Source organism: Homalodisca vitripennis, chromosome 1, assembly GCF_021130785.1.
Source record: "Homalodisca vitripennis isolate AUS2020 chromosome 1, UT_GWSS_2.1, whole genome shotgun sequence".
NCBI classification, from domain to species: domain Eukaryota; kingdom Metazoa; phylum Arthropoda; class Insecta; order Hemiptera; family Cicadellidae; genus Homalodisca; species Homalodisca vitripennis.
The window spans coordinates 58,693,805-58,709,426 of record NC_060207.1 but is presented as its reverse complement, the minus strand read 5'-3'; positions in this window follow the sequence as shown (position 1 = coordinate 58,709,426).

Below are 15,622 nucleotides of genomic sequence, written 5' to 3'. Positions count from 1 at the left end.
TCAAACTGTACACAATTCATTACATTGGTTTTAAAAATATTCTAAGAATATTTCAGCTCTCTAGTAATTGTTGAAACAAAATTGTGGCATTTTGAAATAAATATACTTTAAAAACAGTATTTTTGGTTTTGTCAAATTATTTATTGTCATATTCTAGAGAAATAAAGCATTTCAGTCAGAAAATTAGAACATAGCACATAAAAAAAACCTACAATTACAGTCCACAATTATCCGAACTAATCCATCCACTGCAACACACTGATAACAGCACTTAACAAATGAATCATAAGTTCTTACAAAGAAATTCTGCTGTATCTGGAAAAGAGTCTCTTCAATTGATTGTTTTAATTCCTCACCATTATTGAAGCTATGAGTATAAACTTGTTCCTTTAAGTAACCCCATAGAAAGAATCACACAATTAAATCTGGGGATCGGGGTGGTCAATCTAAAATATCACTTCCACGACCAATCCAACGGCCATGAAGGTTGTTATTTAGTAATCGCTTGACAGGATTTGTGAAACAAGGAGGAGCACCATTTTGTTGGAAGATTGCTTGATCCATTTCTGGAATCGTAAAATGAGGCAAGGCTTGTTCATTTAAAACCTGTTCATACTGTTCAGTCATTATACTGTCTGAAATTACAACTGACAGCTGTCCAAACAGTAATTCCTTTTGATTTAAGTAGAGTCTGTTCAAGAATGTGTGGATTACCGGTATTGTAATAATTACAATTATGCCTATTTACAGCACCATTGTGGTAGAAAGTGGACTCGTCTGAAAATACAATTTGAGTATGCCAATTAGGATCTAGCTCATGAAACTTGATACGAGAACAAAATTCCACTCCCCTGTCCGGATCATCTTCAAGAATATTATGGACTAGGTGACTTTTGTAAAACTTAATTTTGTTTTTCTTAATTATTCTCTGTACTGAAGACTTTGGAACACCACTTTCAAGTTCAACCTTCCTTAGTGACTTCAGTTTACCTGGAGAGCAGAGCATTGATGCACATACTAGTACTTCTCTTTCCTCATTTGATCCTCTAAAGTACTTTTTTACACAAACTTCTAGTTTCTAACAAAAGATTTTGCCACTTGGTTATTGTTGGATTGCTAGGTGGTTCAACTCCTGGGTAGGCAACCTGAAATTGTCTAATTGCTTCTGTAATGTTGCCAAAAGCAATAGTCCACGCACAACACTTCCCTTTTTGTTCAACATTATAAGCCTGGGTGGGGGGGGGGGGGGGTGGGGGGGGGGGGGGGTGGGGGGGGGGGGGGGTGGGGGGGGGGGGGGGTGGGGGGGGGGGGGGGTGGGGGGGGGGGGGGGTTTTTAAAATTGATGATTTACAACCTCAAGTAATATCCACTATGTGGTTTATGCAGAATGTATTGTTTCAAAGGTTTTCTGAACTTACAAGATTGTTTTGGTGTTATCTATACACCACAGCAACTCACGCCCCCCCCCCAACAAACCCCACGCCCGCACAAATGTGTGTGGCGGAAACCATCTGAGTGCACTTGAAGGCAACAATGTTTCTGAGCTTACAAGATTGTGTAATTTGCGCGCGTTGCGCTATAAACCACAGCAACTTACCCACTGAAGTGCACTTGAAGCCACACTGTTTCTGAGCTTACAAGATTGTTGTTGGCTTTCTCTGTACACCACAGCAACTTACCCAACTGAATGCTCTATGCGAAGGCACACTGTGTCTGATCGTTACAAGATTGTTTTGGCTTTCTCTATACACCAACAGCAACTTACCCACTGATTGCTCTTGTATGGCACACTGTTTCTGAGCTTACAAGATTGTTTTGGCTTTCTCTATCACATCACAGCAACTTACCCACTGATTGCACTTGAAGGCACTCTGTTTCGGAGCTTACAAGAGTGTTTTGGAGCTTTCTCTATACCACCACAGCATCTTACCCACTGATTGCACTTGAAGGCACACTGTCTTTCTGATCTTACAAGATTGTTTTGGCTTTCTCTATACACCGCCAGCAACTTACCCACTGATTGCACTTGAACGGCACACTGTTTCTCCTGAGCTTACAAGATTGTCTTTTGCTTTCTCTATACACCACAGCAACGTACCCACTGATTGCACGTGAAGGCACACTGTTTCTGAGCTTTCAAGATTGTTTTGGCTTTCTCTATACACCACAGCAACTTACCCACTGAGTGCACTTGAAGGCACACTGTTTCTGAGCTTACTAAGATTGTTTTGGCTTTTCCTCTAATACACCACAGCAAACTTACCCACGGATTGCACTTGAAGGCACACTGTTTCTGAGCTTACAAGATTGTTTGGGCTGTTCTCAATACACCACAGCAACTTACCCATTGATTGCACTTGAAGGCACAACTGCTTCTGAGCTTACAAGATTGTTTTTGGCTTTCTCTATACACGCACAGCAACTTACCCACCGATTGCACTTGAAAGGCACACTGTTTCTGAGCTTATCAAGCTTGTTTTTGGCTTTCTCTATACACCACAGCAACTTAACCACTGATTGCTCTTTAAACACATTGTTTCTGAGTTTAAAATATTGGTATTTGGGCTTTACTCTAGTACACCACAGCAACTTGCCCACTGATTGAACTTGAAAGGCATATTGTGTTTAAGAGCTTAAAAGATTGGTTTTTGGCTTTCTCTATACACCACAGCAACTTACCCATTGATTGCACTTGAAGGCACACTGCTTTGTGAGCTTACAAGATTGTTTTGGCTTTCTCTATACACCACAGCAACTTACCCACTGATTGGCACTTGAAGGCACACTGTTTCTGAGCTTATACAATTGTTTTGGCTTTCTCTATTCAACCACAGCAACTTACCCACTGATTGCACTTGCGAAGGCACACTGTTTCTGAGCTTACAAGATTGGTTTGGCTTTCTACTATACACCACAGCAACTTACCCACTGATTGCACTTGAAGGCACACTGTTTCTGAGCTTACAAGATTGTTTTGGCTTTCTCTATACACCACAGCACCTTACCCACTGATTGACACTTGAAGGCTCACTGTTTCTGAGCTTACAAGATTGTTTTGGCTGATTCCTCTATACACCACAGCAACTTACCCCATTAGTGATTGCACTTGGAAGGCAACACTGCTTTCATGAGCTAAACAAAGATTGTTTTTGGTGCGTTTCATGCTAGTATACAACCACAAGTACAACATTACCCACTGATTGCAGCTTAGAAGGCTAACACTGTTTTCTGAGCTTACGACAAGACAAGATTGTTTTGGACTTTCCTCTGTAATTCATCCACACACAGCAACTTAACGATTACCCCCTTCCCCCACGTGATTTGCAAACTTGAAGGTCACAACACTGTTTTCCTGAGTTTAACAAGATATGTGTATTTTTTGGTGGCTTATACTCCTATACCAGCCACAGCAACCTTGCCCCCACTGAATGAACTCATTGAAGGCAGTATTGATTTCTATCTGAGCTTAACAAGATTGTTTTTTGGGAGTTGGTGCTTATATCTTCTAGTAATACAACCCACTAAGAAGGAGAGAGGGGCAACTTTAACGCCATTGATTTGCACTTAGAAGGCACACTAGCTTTTCTGCGCTTACCAAGAATTGTTTTTGGCTTTCTCTTTTCGTCTATACCACCACACAGCAACATTACCCACCGATTGCACTTGTAAGGCACCATAACACTGTTAATTCTGAGCTTATAAGATGTGGTTTTTGGCATTTCCTTTTCCTCTCACTATACAACCACAGCGGAGCACAAGGAAGCCATAGCAACTAACCCACTTGAATGCACATGCAGAAGGCACCACTGTTTCTGAGCTTGGACAAGATAGTTTTGTATGTTTGGCTTTACTCTATACACCAACAAGCAACTTACCACCTTGGGGGATGACATGCTTAATTGTCACTATGAAGGCAACAACTGCTTTACTCTGAGTAGGCTTACAAGATTGTTTGGTTTGTTTTGGGCTTTCCTCTATACAAAAAACCCACAGGTGGACGAGCAACTTACCCACCACCCACTCGATTGCCCACTTGAAGGCACACTGTTTCTTGTTCTCAATACTGAGCGTTACAAGATATGTGTTTTGGCTTTCCTCTAATACCACCAACAGCAACTTACTCACTGATTGACTCTTGAAGGCACGATTGGTTGTATCTGAGTGTTTTCACAAATATTGATTTTGGTTGTACTCTATAAACTAGCACCACAGCAACTTTGTCCCACCTGGAAAGAACTTGAAAGGCGATCATTGTTTATATGGAGCTTAAATATTAAAAGAGTTGTTTTTTGGTTGTGACTTTCTCTATATATACACCAACAGATACAACTTAAACCATTGCATTGCCTCCTATGAAGGCACATTGTTTTCTGTAGCGTCGTACCAAGATTGTGTTTAAAAAAGAGCTTTTACTTGCCATACACCACAAGCAAAACTTACCCAACTGCGATTGGCACTTGAATGGCACATTGTTCTTTCTTGTGAGCTCTGTATTACAGTCAGGTATCTTCGTTTTGAAACTATTCATTATTCCTTAGTAGAAATATGGGCCATCATTTCTTTCCCGTTTCTTTTTCTTCCTAGGCTTGGCTATGCAATTCGCTAGTAAAATAAAAGCATAATTCTTCTATGAGTCTACAAAAGCATACAAAACGAATTTAAAAAAACATTCAAATATTACTCATACCATTCTAAACTATATTTTTTTTAAATAATGCAGCCAGGAGCAAGTTGGATGTGATTTATCTTGAGTTTTAAAAATAAATTTAGTGAAATTAATAAAAAAACCCTTTAATGATAATACAAATATGTGTGGTTTTAGTTCGTGTTATAATGCAATTTAATTTTTTTTTTTTTTTTTATTCATTAGTGACCTTATTTATTTTTTATTAAAAAAAAGAAAAGGGAAATTTGACTATGTATAAAAATTTCATCGGAAATTGGTAGTTTATTTATAAAGAGATTAGATGATAATCAGGTCATCATAAATAAATTGAGCTGAGAGACGAGTAATTAATCATATGTAGCATAGTTATAGTGAAACTTGAGCCAAAGATAATTAAAAAAGGAATGGTACTGGGTTTTTATTTATCCTAGAACACAAAACTAGAATATTTTTTTTTCCTATACACGTAGAAATTTTGATTTTAAAAACAGTTTAATTTTGCGTATTCGTATTTTCTTAAATCTGAAATCATCTTATTAAAAAAAAAAAAAAAAGGGTCATAAATTATAAATTCATATAAAATTTATTCAATTCTCCTGATTACCTTATTAAAGCTGTTTCAATTCATTTCAATTTCATGTTTCATTCATTCCGGGCTTTGTCCATGAAAATTTCATCACCATTTCATTCATCCATTGGAGCCAATTTCATCATTCATTCCATCATTTCATATAAATTTCATCATATCCCTTTTTTTTTTTTTCCTGGTAAGGCCTGAATTACTAATATGTGCCCGCTAAAAATTCACCTCACCCACACTTAAAAAAAAAAAAAAAATAAAAAAAGCATATTTTTCTCTAGAGAGACAATAAAATGAAAATGGCATATAAAATGTTAAAAAGAAACAGCATCCAAAAAACAGATTGACAGATTGAACCACCTTAAGCATGGTATGTGACATGTGCTTGCTTGCTCTGCTGCCTTATATCATTAACTCAGGACAGGAGCTTGGCAGTTGAAGGTATAGAAAAGATTTTACAATAAAGATGCCATGGTACAAATAAAAGTCAAATAATAAATTTAAAATGTGATATATGTCCAGTATGGCCACAATATACAATATATATACACTAGAGTAAAAAGAAAAGATTTCTTCCGAAATTTATTTTATACACTAGATAAAAGATCCGAATTTTTTAGTTTAACTACAAGAAAAACACGTAACACAAATTCAAAAATATATCTAGGCTGTAAGTATATGGATGGGCTGAACTGTGGAATAATGAGCACAATGTATTCTGTGGGGTAAGTTTAGTAAGAGTCAACATGTGTGACGGTTGTGAGAGCTTGAATGTACTATATCATGTATATTTACAATTTAAACTAATCTACGCAGTAGTATACATGATGCTGGAGTACTGATGTGATAATAGCACATGTAATTTTGTGTGTAGTGGTATAAGTTTAATAAGAGCCAACATGTGGTGCAGGTTTATGTGAGAGTGAATGTACTAATACATTATATTTACCGACTAAAAATCTAGCAGTAGTAATATTGATGCTTAGATTTTAAGATTCACTGTGGATAAATAGCACATGTATTTGTGAGGGAGTAAGTTATAAGAGAAACATAAGGGTATCCAACATGTGTGGAGTTTGTGAGAGTGAGAATGTACTATACAGACATTTATATTTGATACACAATTTAGACAGTAGTATATGATGCCTGATACTGTGGATAATACCACATTATTTGTGGGTAAGTTATAAGAGCCAACATGTGTGAGTTGTAGAGTAATGTACTATACACAGACTTACACTAATCTAGCAGTAGTTAAATGATGTCTGATACTGTGGGAGTAATTACCACATTGGTATTTGTGGTGTAACGAGTTATCAATCGATGTGCAACATGTAGTGAGGTTAGTGAGAGTTGAATGTACTCTATACATTATAATTTCCCCACAAACTCCACCAAACTAATCTAAGCAGTAGATATAATTTGGATGCTGATAACTGTGGATAATAGTCCGGGTCACGATGTACAAGTTGTGTGGGTAAGGGTTTTTTTTATACAGAGGGCGTCAAACAAGTTGATGCGTTGAGTTGTGAGAGTAGAAAGTGAAACTTATCACATTATCATTTAAACCAACTAAATCCTAGGTCAAAGTAGTATATGATCAGCTGAATACTGTGGATATATAACACACCCCCATGTATATATTGTGGGGATTAAGTCTTAATAATAGTCAACTGCAAACCTAGTGTGTTATATAATAGTCTTCGTGAGATGTGACACTGGTACCATTATCAATTAACACATAATACATTTATATAATATTTACAACACCCTAAATCTAGCCTAGTAAGTATATGGATGCTGATCAACTGTGGAGTAAATAGCACCAAATGTATTTGTTGGGGAGTAAGTGTATAAGAAGTCTCAAACCAAGTGTGAAGTATTTGTGTGAGAGTGAATGTCCTATACATATATATTTATAACAAACACGACTAATCTAGCAGTAGTTAATAATGATGCTGATACTGTGGATAAATAGCCACTATCTAATTTTGTAGTGGGTCAAGTTTTTATAAGAGTCCAACACTGATGAGTGAGAGGTTGTAGGAGAGTGGAATGTACTATAACATAATATTTATATAGATTAATAATTTTACACTAATCTAGCAGTAAGTTATATGACATGCTCGATTGCACTGGATGGATAATAGCATACATGTATTTGTGTGGGGTAAGTTATAAAGAGTCAACATGTGTGGAGTTGTTGAGAGTGAATGTACTCATAGCATTAGTATTTACACTAATCTACAGCAGTAGTATATGATGCTGATACTCGTGGACATAATAGCACATGTATTTGTGTGGGTAAGTTATAAGAGTCAACATGTTTGAGTTGTGACGAGTGAGAATGTACTATACATTATATTTTTAACACTAATCCTACAGTAGTATATGATGCTGATACTGTGGATAATAGCAACATGTATTTGTGGGTAAGTTATAAGAGTCAACATGTGTGAGTTTGTGAGAGTGAATGTGATCTATATCATTATATTTACACTAATCTAGCATAGTAAATATGAATGCGATACTGTGGATAATCAGCACATGTTAATTTGTGGGGTAAGTTATAAGAGTCAACTAGGTGTGAGTTGTGAGAGTGAATGTTACGTATACATTATATTTAAAACTAATCTAGCAGTAGTAATATGATGCTGATACTGTGGATAATACCACATGTATTTGTGGGGTAAGTATATAAGAGTCCAACATGTGTGTGGTAGTGGAAGAGTGCGAATGTACTATACATTAATATTTAGACCACTAATCTAGCAGTATGTATATTATGCCGATCACTGTGGATAATACAACATGTATTTGTGGGGTAAGTTTATAAGATTCAACATGTGTCTGAGTTGTGAGAGTGAATGTACTATACAATTAATATTTACCAAACTAAATAAATCTAGCAGTAGTATATCGATGCTGATACTGTGGATAATAGCACATGTATTTAGTGGGGTAAGTTATAAGAGTCAACCATGTGTGAGTTGTGAGGAGATGAATGATAACTATACATTATATTTACACTAATTCTAGCAGTATGGTATATGATGCTGATACTGTGGGATGAATACCACAATGTATTTGTGGGTAAGTTATAAGAGTCAACATGTCGTGAGTTGTGAGAGTGAATGTACTATACATTATATTTACACTAATCTAGCAGAGTAGTATATGATGCTGATACTGTGGAATAATAGCACATGTATTTTGTGGGGTAAGTTATAAGAGTCGAACATGTGTGAGTTGTGAGAGTGACTGTACTATACATTATATTTACACTAATCTAGCAGTAAGTATATGCTGCTGATACGTGGATAATAGCACATGTATTTGTGGGGTAAGTTGTAAGAGTCAACCTGTGTGAGTTGTGAGAGTGAATATAAATTATATTTACACTAATCTAGCAGTAGTATAGATGCTGATACTGGGATAATACACATGTATTTGTGGTGGTAATTATAAGAGTCACAGTGTGAGTTGTGAGAGTGAATGTACTATACATTATATTTACACTAATCTAGCAGTAGTATATGATGCTGATACTGTGGATAAACACATGTATTTGTGGGTAAGTTATAAGAGTCAACATGTGTAGTTGTGAGAGTGAATGTACTATACAATATATTTACACTAATCTAGCAGTAGTATAATGCATGCTGATACTGTGGATAATAGCACATGTATATAGTGGGGTAATTTATAATAGTCAGCATGTGTGAGTTTGTGAGAGTGAATGTACTATACATTCTATATTTACACTAATCTAGCAGTAGTATATATGTGTACTGTGGATAATACACATGTATTTGTGGTAAGTTATAAGAGTCAACATGTGTGAGTTGTGAGAGTGAATGTACTATACATTATATTTACACAATCAGCAGTAGTATATGATGCTGATACTGTGGATAATACAATGATTTGGGTAAGTTATAAAGTCAACATGTGTGAGTTGTGAGAGTGATTACTATACATTATATTTACACTAATTAGCAGTAGTAATATGCTGATACTGTGGATAATAGCACATGTATTTGTGGGGTAAGTTATAAGAGTCAACATGTGTGAGTTGTGAGAGTGAATGTCTATACATTATATTTACACTAATCTAGCAGTAGTATATGATGCTGATACTGTGGATAATACACATGTATTTGTGAGTAAGTTATAAGAGTAACATGTGTGAGTTGTGAGAGTGAATGTACTTACATTATATTTACACTACTCTAGCGATAGTATATATGCTGATTCAGTGGATAATAGCACATGTATTAGTGGGGTAAGTGATAAGAGTCAACATAGTGTGAGTTGATGAGAGTGGAAGTACTATAACATTATATTTACACTAATTCTAGCAGTAGTATAATGATGCCTGCAAACTGTGGATAATAGCACATGTATTCGTGGGGTAAGTTATAAGCAGTCAACATGTGTGAGTTGTAGAGAGTGAATGTACATATACATTAACTATTTACACAAATATAGCAGTAGTATATGAAAGCTGCGACTACTGTGGATAATAGCACATGTATGTTGTGTTGTAAGTTTTATAAGAGTCCAACATGTGTGAGTTGTGAGAGTGAATTGTACTATACATTATATTTTACACAAATCTAGCAGTAGTATATGATGCTGATACTGTGGATCATCACCACATGAATTTGTGGGTAATTTATAAGAGTCCAACATGTGAGAGGTGTGAGAGTTGAATGTACTAAGAACATTATATTTTTAGCACTAATCTAGCAGTAGTGAATAAGATGCTGATACTGTGTGATAATACCGCCCATGTATTTGTGGGGTAAGTTATAAGAGTCAACATGTGTGAGTATTGTGAGAGTGAATGTACTATACATTTATATTTACCACTAATCTAGCAGTAGTATAAGATGCGGATACTGAGGATAATAGCACATGATATTTGTGGGGAAAAGTACCAGAGGCAACATGTGTGAGTTTGGTGAGAGTGAATGTAAACTATACATTATATTTACACTAATCAAGCCGTAGTATATGATGCTGATACTGTGGATAATACCCCAATTTTTTTGTGGGGTAAGTTATGAGTCAACATGTGTGAGTTGTGAGAGTGAATGTACTATACATTATATTTAACTAATCTAGCAGTAGTATATGATGCTGATACTGTGGATAATACCACATGTATTTGTGGGGTAAGTTATAAGAGTCAACATGTGTGAGTTGTGAGAGTGAATGTACTATACATTATATTTACACTAATCTAGCAGTAGTATATGATGCTGATACTGTGGATAAAAAAAAATGTATTTGTGGGTAAGTTATAAAGTCAACAGGTGTGAGTTGTGAGAGTGAATGTCACTATACATTATATTTACACTCATCAAGCAGTAGTCTAATGGATGCTGATACTGTGGATCATCCCACATGTAATTTTCTGAGGGTACTTTATACGAGTCCACATGTTGTGAGTTGTGAGAGAGGAATGAACTATACATTATATTATACACTAATCTAGCAGTAGTATATTATGCTGATACTGTTGGATAAGAGCACATGTAATTGAGGGGTACGTTATCAAGAGTCCAACATGTGTGAGTTGTGAGAGTGAATGTACTATACATTATATTGACACTAATCGAGCAGAAGTATATGCGCAATGCTGATCACAGTGGATACTACCACATGTATTTGTGGAGTAAGTTATAAGAGTCAACATGTGTGAGTTGTGAGAGTGAATGTACTATACATTATATTTTAAAACTAATCTAGCAGTAGTATATTTTAGCTGATACTGTGGATAATAGCACATGTATTTGTGGGGTAAGTTATAAGAGTCAACATGTGTGAGTTGTGAGAGATGAATGTACTATACATTATATTTACACTAATCTAGCAGTAGCTAAGAATAGCTGATACTGTGGATAATAGCACATTGAATTTGTGGGGTAAGGTTATAAAGTCAACTTGTGTGAGTTGTTGAGACGTGAATGTACTATACATTATATTTACAACACTAATCTAGCAGTAGTATATGATGGCTGATACTGTGGAGAATGACCACATGTATTTGTGGGGTAAGTTATAAGATCCTACATGTGTGAGTTGTGTTAAGAGTGGAATGTACTCACCATTAATATTTACACTAATCTAGCAGTAGTAAATATGATGCCTGATACTGTGGAATAATACCACAAGTTTTAGTGGGGTAAGTTATAAGAGTCAACATGTGATGAGTTGTGAGAGTGAATGTGACTATACATTATATTTACACTACATCTAGCATGTAGTATATGATGCTGATTACTGTGAGGATAAATATCACATGTATTTGTGGAGGTAAGTTATAAGAGTCCAACATGGTGTGGAGTTGTGAGAGTGAAAATGTACTATACGTTATAATTTACACTAATCTAGCAGTAGTATAAAGATGCTGATACTGTGGATAATAGCACATGTATTTTGGGGTAAGTTATAAGAGTCAACATGTGTGAGTTGTGGAATGTACTATCATATATTTACACTAATTGCAGTAGTTATATGTGATACTGTGATAATAGACATGTATTTGTGGGGTAGTTATGAGTCAACTGTTGATTGTGGAGTGAATGTACTATACATTATATTTCACTATTAGCAGTAGTATATGATCTGTACTGTGATAATACACTGTATTGTGGGGTAAGTTATAGAGTCAAATGTGTGAGTTTGGAGTGATTACTATACATTATATTAACTAATTAGCAGTAGTATTGATGTGATATGTGGATAATACACATGTATTTGGGGTAAGTATAAATAACATGTGGAGTTGTGAAGTGAATGTACTATACATTTATTTACACTAATCTAGAGTAGTATATGTGGATATGTGGATATACCACATGTATTTGTGGGTAGTATAAGGTCAATGTGTGAGTTGTGAGAGTGAATGTACTATAATTATATTTACACTAATCTAGCAGTAGTATATGATGCTGATACTGTGGATAATACCACACTGTATTTGTGGAGGGTAAAGATTAAAAGAAAGTCAACATGTGTGAGTTGTGAGAGTGAATGTACTATACATTATATTTAACACTAATCTAGCAGTAGTATATGATGCTGATACTGTGGATAATACCACATGTATTTGTGGGGTAAGTTATAAGAGTCAACATGTGTGAGGTTGTGAGATGTGAATGTACTATACATTATGATTTAAACTTAATCTAGCAATACTATATGATGCTGATACTGTGGTGATAAAATCCACATGTATTTGTGGGGTAAGTTATAAGAATCAACATGTGTGAGTTGTTGAGAGTGAATGTACTATATCATTATAATTACACTAATCTAGCAGTATTATATGATGCTGATACTGTGGATAATAGCACATGTATTTGTGGGGTAAGTATATAAGAGTCAACATGTGTGAGTATGTGAGAGTGAATATGTACTATACACTTATATTTACACTAATCTAGCAGTAGATATATGAGATGCTGAGACATACTGTGGACATAATAGCACATGTATATTGTGGGGTAAGTTATAAAGAGTCAACATGGAGTGAGTATGTGAGAGTGAATGTACTCATACATTATATTTACACTAATCTAGCAGATAGTAAAATGATGCTGATGACTGTGGATAATACCACATGTATTTGTGGGGTAAATTATAAGAGTCAACATGTGTGAGTGCTGTGAGAGTGAATGTACTATATCATTATATTTTACACTTAATCTACGCAGTAGTATATGATGCTGATACTGTGGATAATTAGCACATGTTATTCTTGTGGGGTAAGTTATAAGAGTCCCATGTGTGCGTTGTGCGAGTGAAATTTACAATACATTATATTTACACTAATCTAGCAGTAGTATATGATGCTGATACTGTGGATAATAGCACATGTATTTGTGGGGTAAGTTATAAGAGTCAACATGTGTGAGTTGTGAGAGTGAATGTACTATATACATTATATTTACACTACTATCTAGCAGTAGTATCTGATGCTGATACTGTGGATAATACCACAAGTTATTTTGTGGGGTAAGTTATAAGAGTCGACATGAGTGAGTTGTGCAAAGTGGATAGTACTATATCATTATATTTACACTAATCTAGCAGTAGTATATGGATGCTGATACTGTGGATAATACCACAGGTATTTGTGGGGTAAGTTAGGAGTCAACATGTGTGAGTTGTGAGAGATGAGATTTACTATACATTATATTTACACTAATCTAGCAGTAGTATATGATGCTGATACTGTGGATAATACCACATGTATTTGTGGGGTCAGTTATAAGAGTCAACATGCTGTGAGTTGGTGAGAGTGAATGTAACTATACATAATAATTTACACTAATCTATGCAGTATGTATAATTATGCTGATACTGTGGAAAATAAGCACATGTATTTGTGTGGTGGTAAGTTAATAAATATCAACAATGTGTGAAGTTTGATGAGAGTGAATTTGTACTATACATTATATTTACACTAATCTAGCGGTAGTAAATGCATGCTGATACTGTGGATAATAAGCACCTGTTATTCGTGGTGGTAAGTTATAAGAGTCAACATGTGTGAGATTGTCGAGAGTGAAATGTACTAATACATTATAATGTACACTAATCTAGCAGTCAGTTATATGATGCTGGCGATACTAGTGGATAATAGCACATGAATTTGTTGTGGGGTAAGTTATAAGAGTCCAACATGTGTGAGTTGTGAGAAGTGTGAATGTTACTATACATTATCATTTTACACTAATCTAGCAGTAGTATATGGAATTGCTGATACTTGTGGATAAAAGGAACCATTGTATATTGTGGAGGTAAGTTATATAGAGGTCAACATGTGTGAGTTAGTGAGAGTGAATTGTTACTATACACTTATATTATACACTAATCTAAGCCAGTTCATGTATATGGATCGCTGATACTGAGGGGATAATACCACATGGATTTAGTGGTCGCGGGTAAGTCTTTATAAGAGTCACCATGTGTGATGTGTTTGAGAAGTGAATGTACTATACATATTATATTTACACTAATCTAGCAGTTGCTATATTCGATGCTGATACTCGTGGATAATAGCACATCGGTATTTGTGGCGGTATGTTACTCGTAGTAGAGTCAACATGGTCGGTGGAGAGTTGTGAGATGTGAAATGGGTACTATTGACATTATATGGTTACAATCTAATCTAGCAGGTAGTATAGATGATGCTGATACCGGTGATCTAAGTAGCACATGTATTGTATGGAATCCAATGCATTTAATTCACGAAGAACTGATTGAACAAGATCAAAAAATGGATTTTTGAGATATTTATATTATATAAATTGCTTTAATCAACATATACATATTTAGTGCCATACGAATTGAGTTTATTAGAAATGTTTGGGCTGGAGAGTCTGAGTCGGAGGAGACGGGTCCTGGCGCGAGGTGATATCTCTGGGGCCTGTTCCCGGGTCGGGTGGACGACGCGAACTGTTTTGGTGTCATCAGTTATCAAGAGTGGCCCAAACTTTCACAAGCAGGAACAAATGTTTGGTTTCATTTGCCCTATTCACGCACTGCGACGCGTGCATTCTTTCCTCTGTTGAGGATGATAGAGGTTCCTTATAATACAATACTCTTGGGTGGGTCCCACATTGACATTCACCATGAACAAGCTTGAATGTTTTCAAAAAAAAAGATTAAGCCATTGTTGTCATGAGATCCGTAGGAGTCTACGTTCCTCACATAGGTTTTCTCCCCGGGCTGTTTGGTTCTCTATGTGAGTTGGTGTTTAGTTTATTAATTTTTATACTATTATATTATATTTATTGCATTGTTAGATTATATTATATTTATTGCAGTTGATAATACATGATATTTAATACATTGTTTATTATAATATATGTAATTGCACTTTTATTATTGAAATTTATTACAGTGTAGCTGTTGAATTATTGAGAGTCGATATGTATAAATGATATTACACTAGATATCTGTAAGAAAAGTAAAGTAAAGCCAAACGTGAAGAATATGATGCTATGGACTGAGCTATAACTCAAACCACTGATGTCCTGTTTTGTAATTTTTCTTGAACAGCTATAATGATTATTAGGATACAATCCCTGTATTATAGCATGTAAATAAAATAAAATAAAATAAAAAATAAAATCAGGTATTTGTGGGGTAAGCTTATAAAGAGTCAACCATGTGTGTCGTTGAGTTGTGAGAGGTGCAATTGTACTGCATTCAATTATATTTTAAACACTAATTCTTTCCAAGCAGTACGTATATGAATGCTTGATTCTGTGGACTAATTAGCACATGTCTTTGTGGGGTAAGTTATAAGCAGTCAACATGTGTGAGATGTGAGAGAGTTGAATGTACTATACATT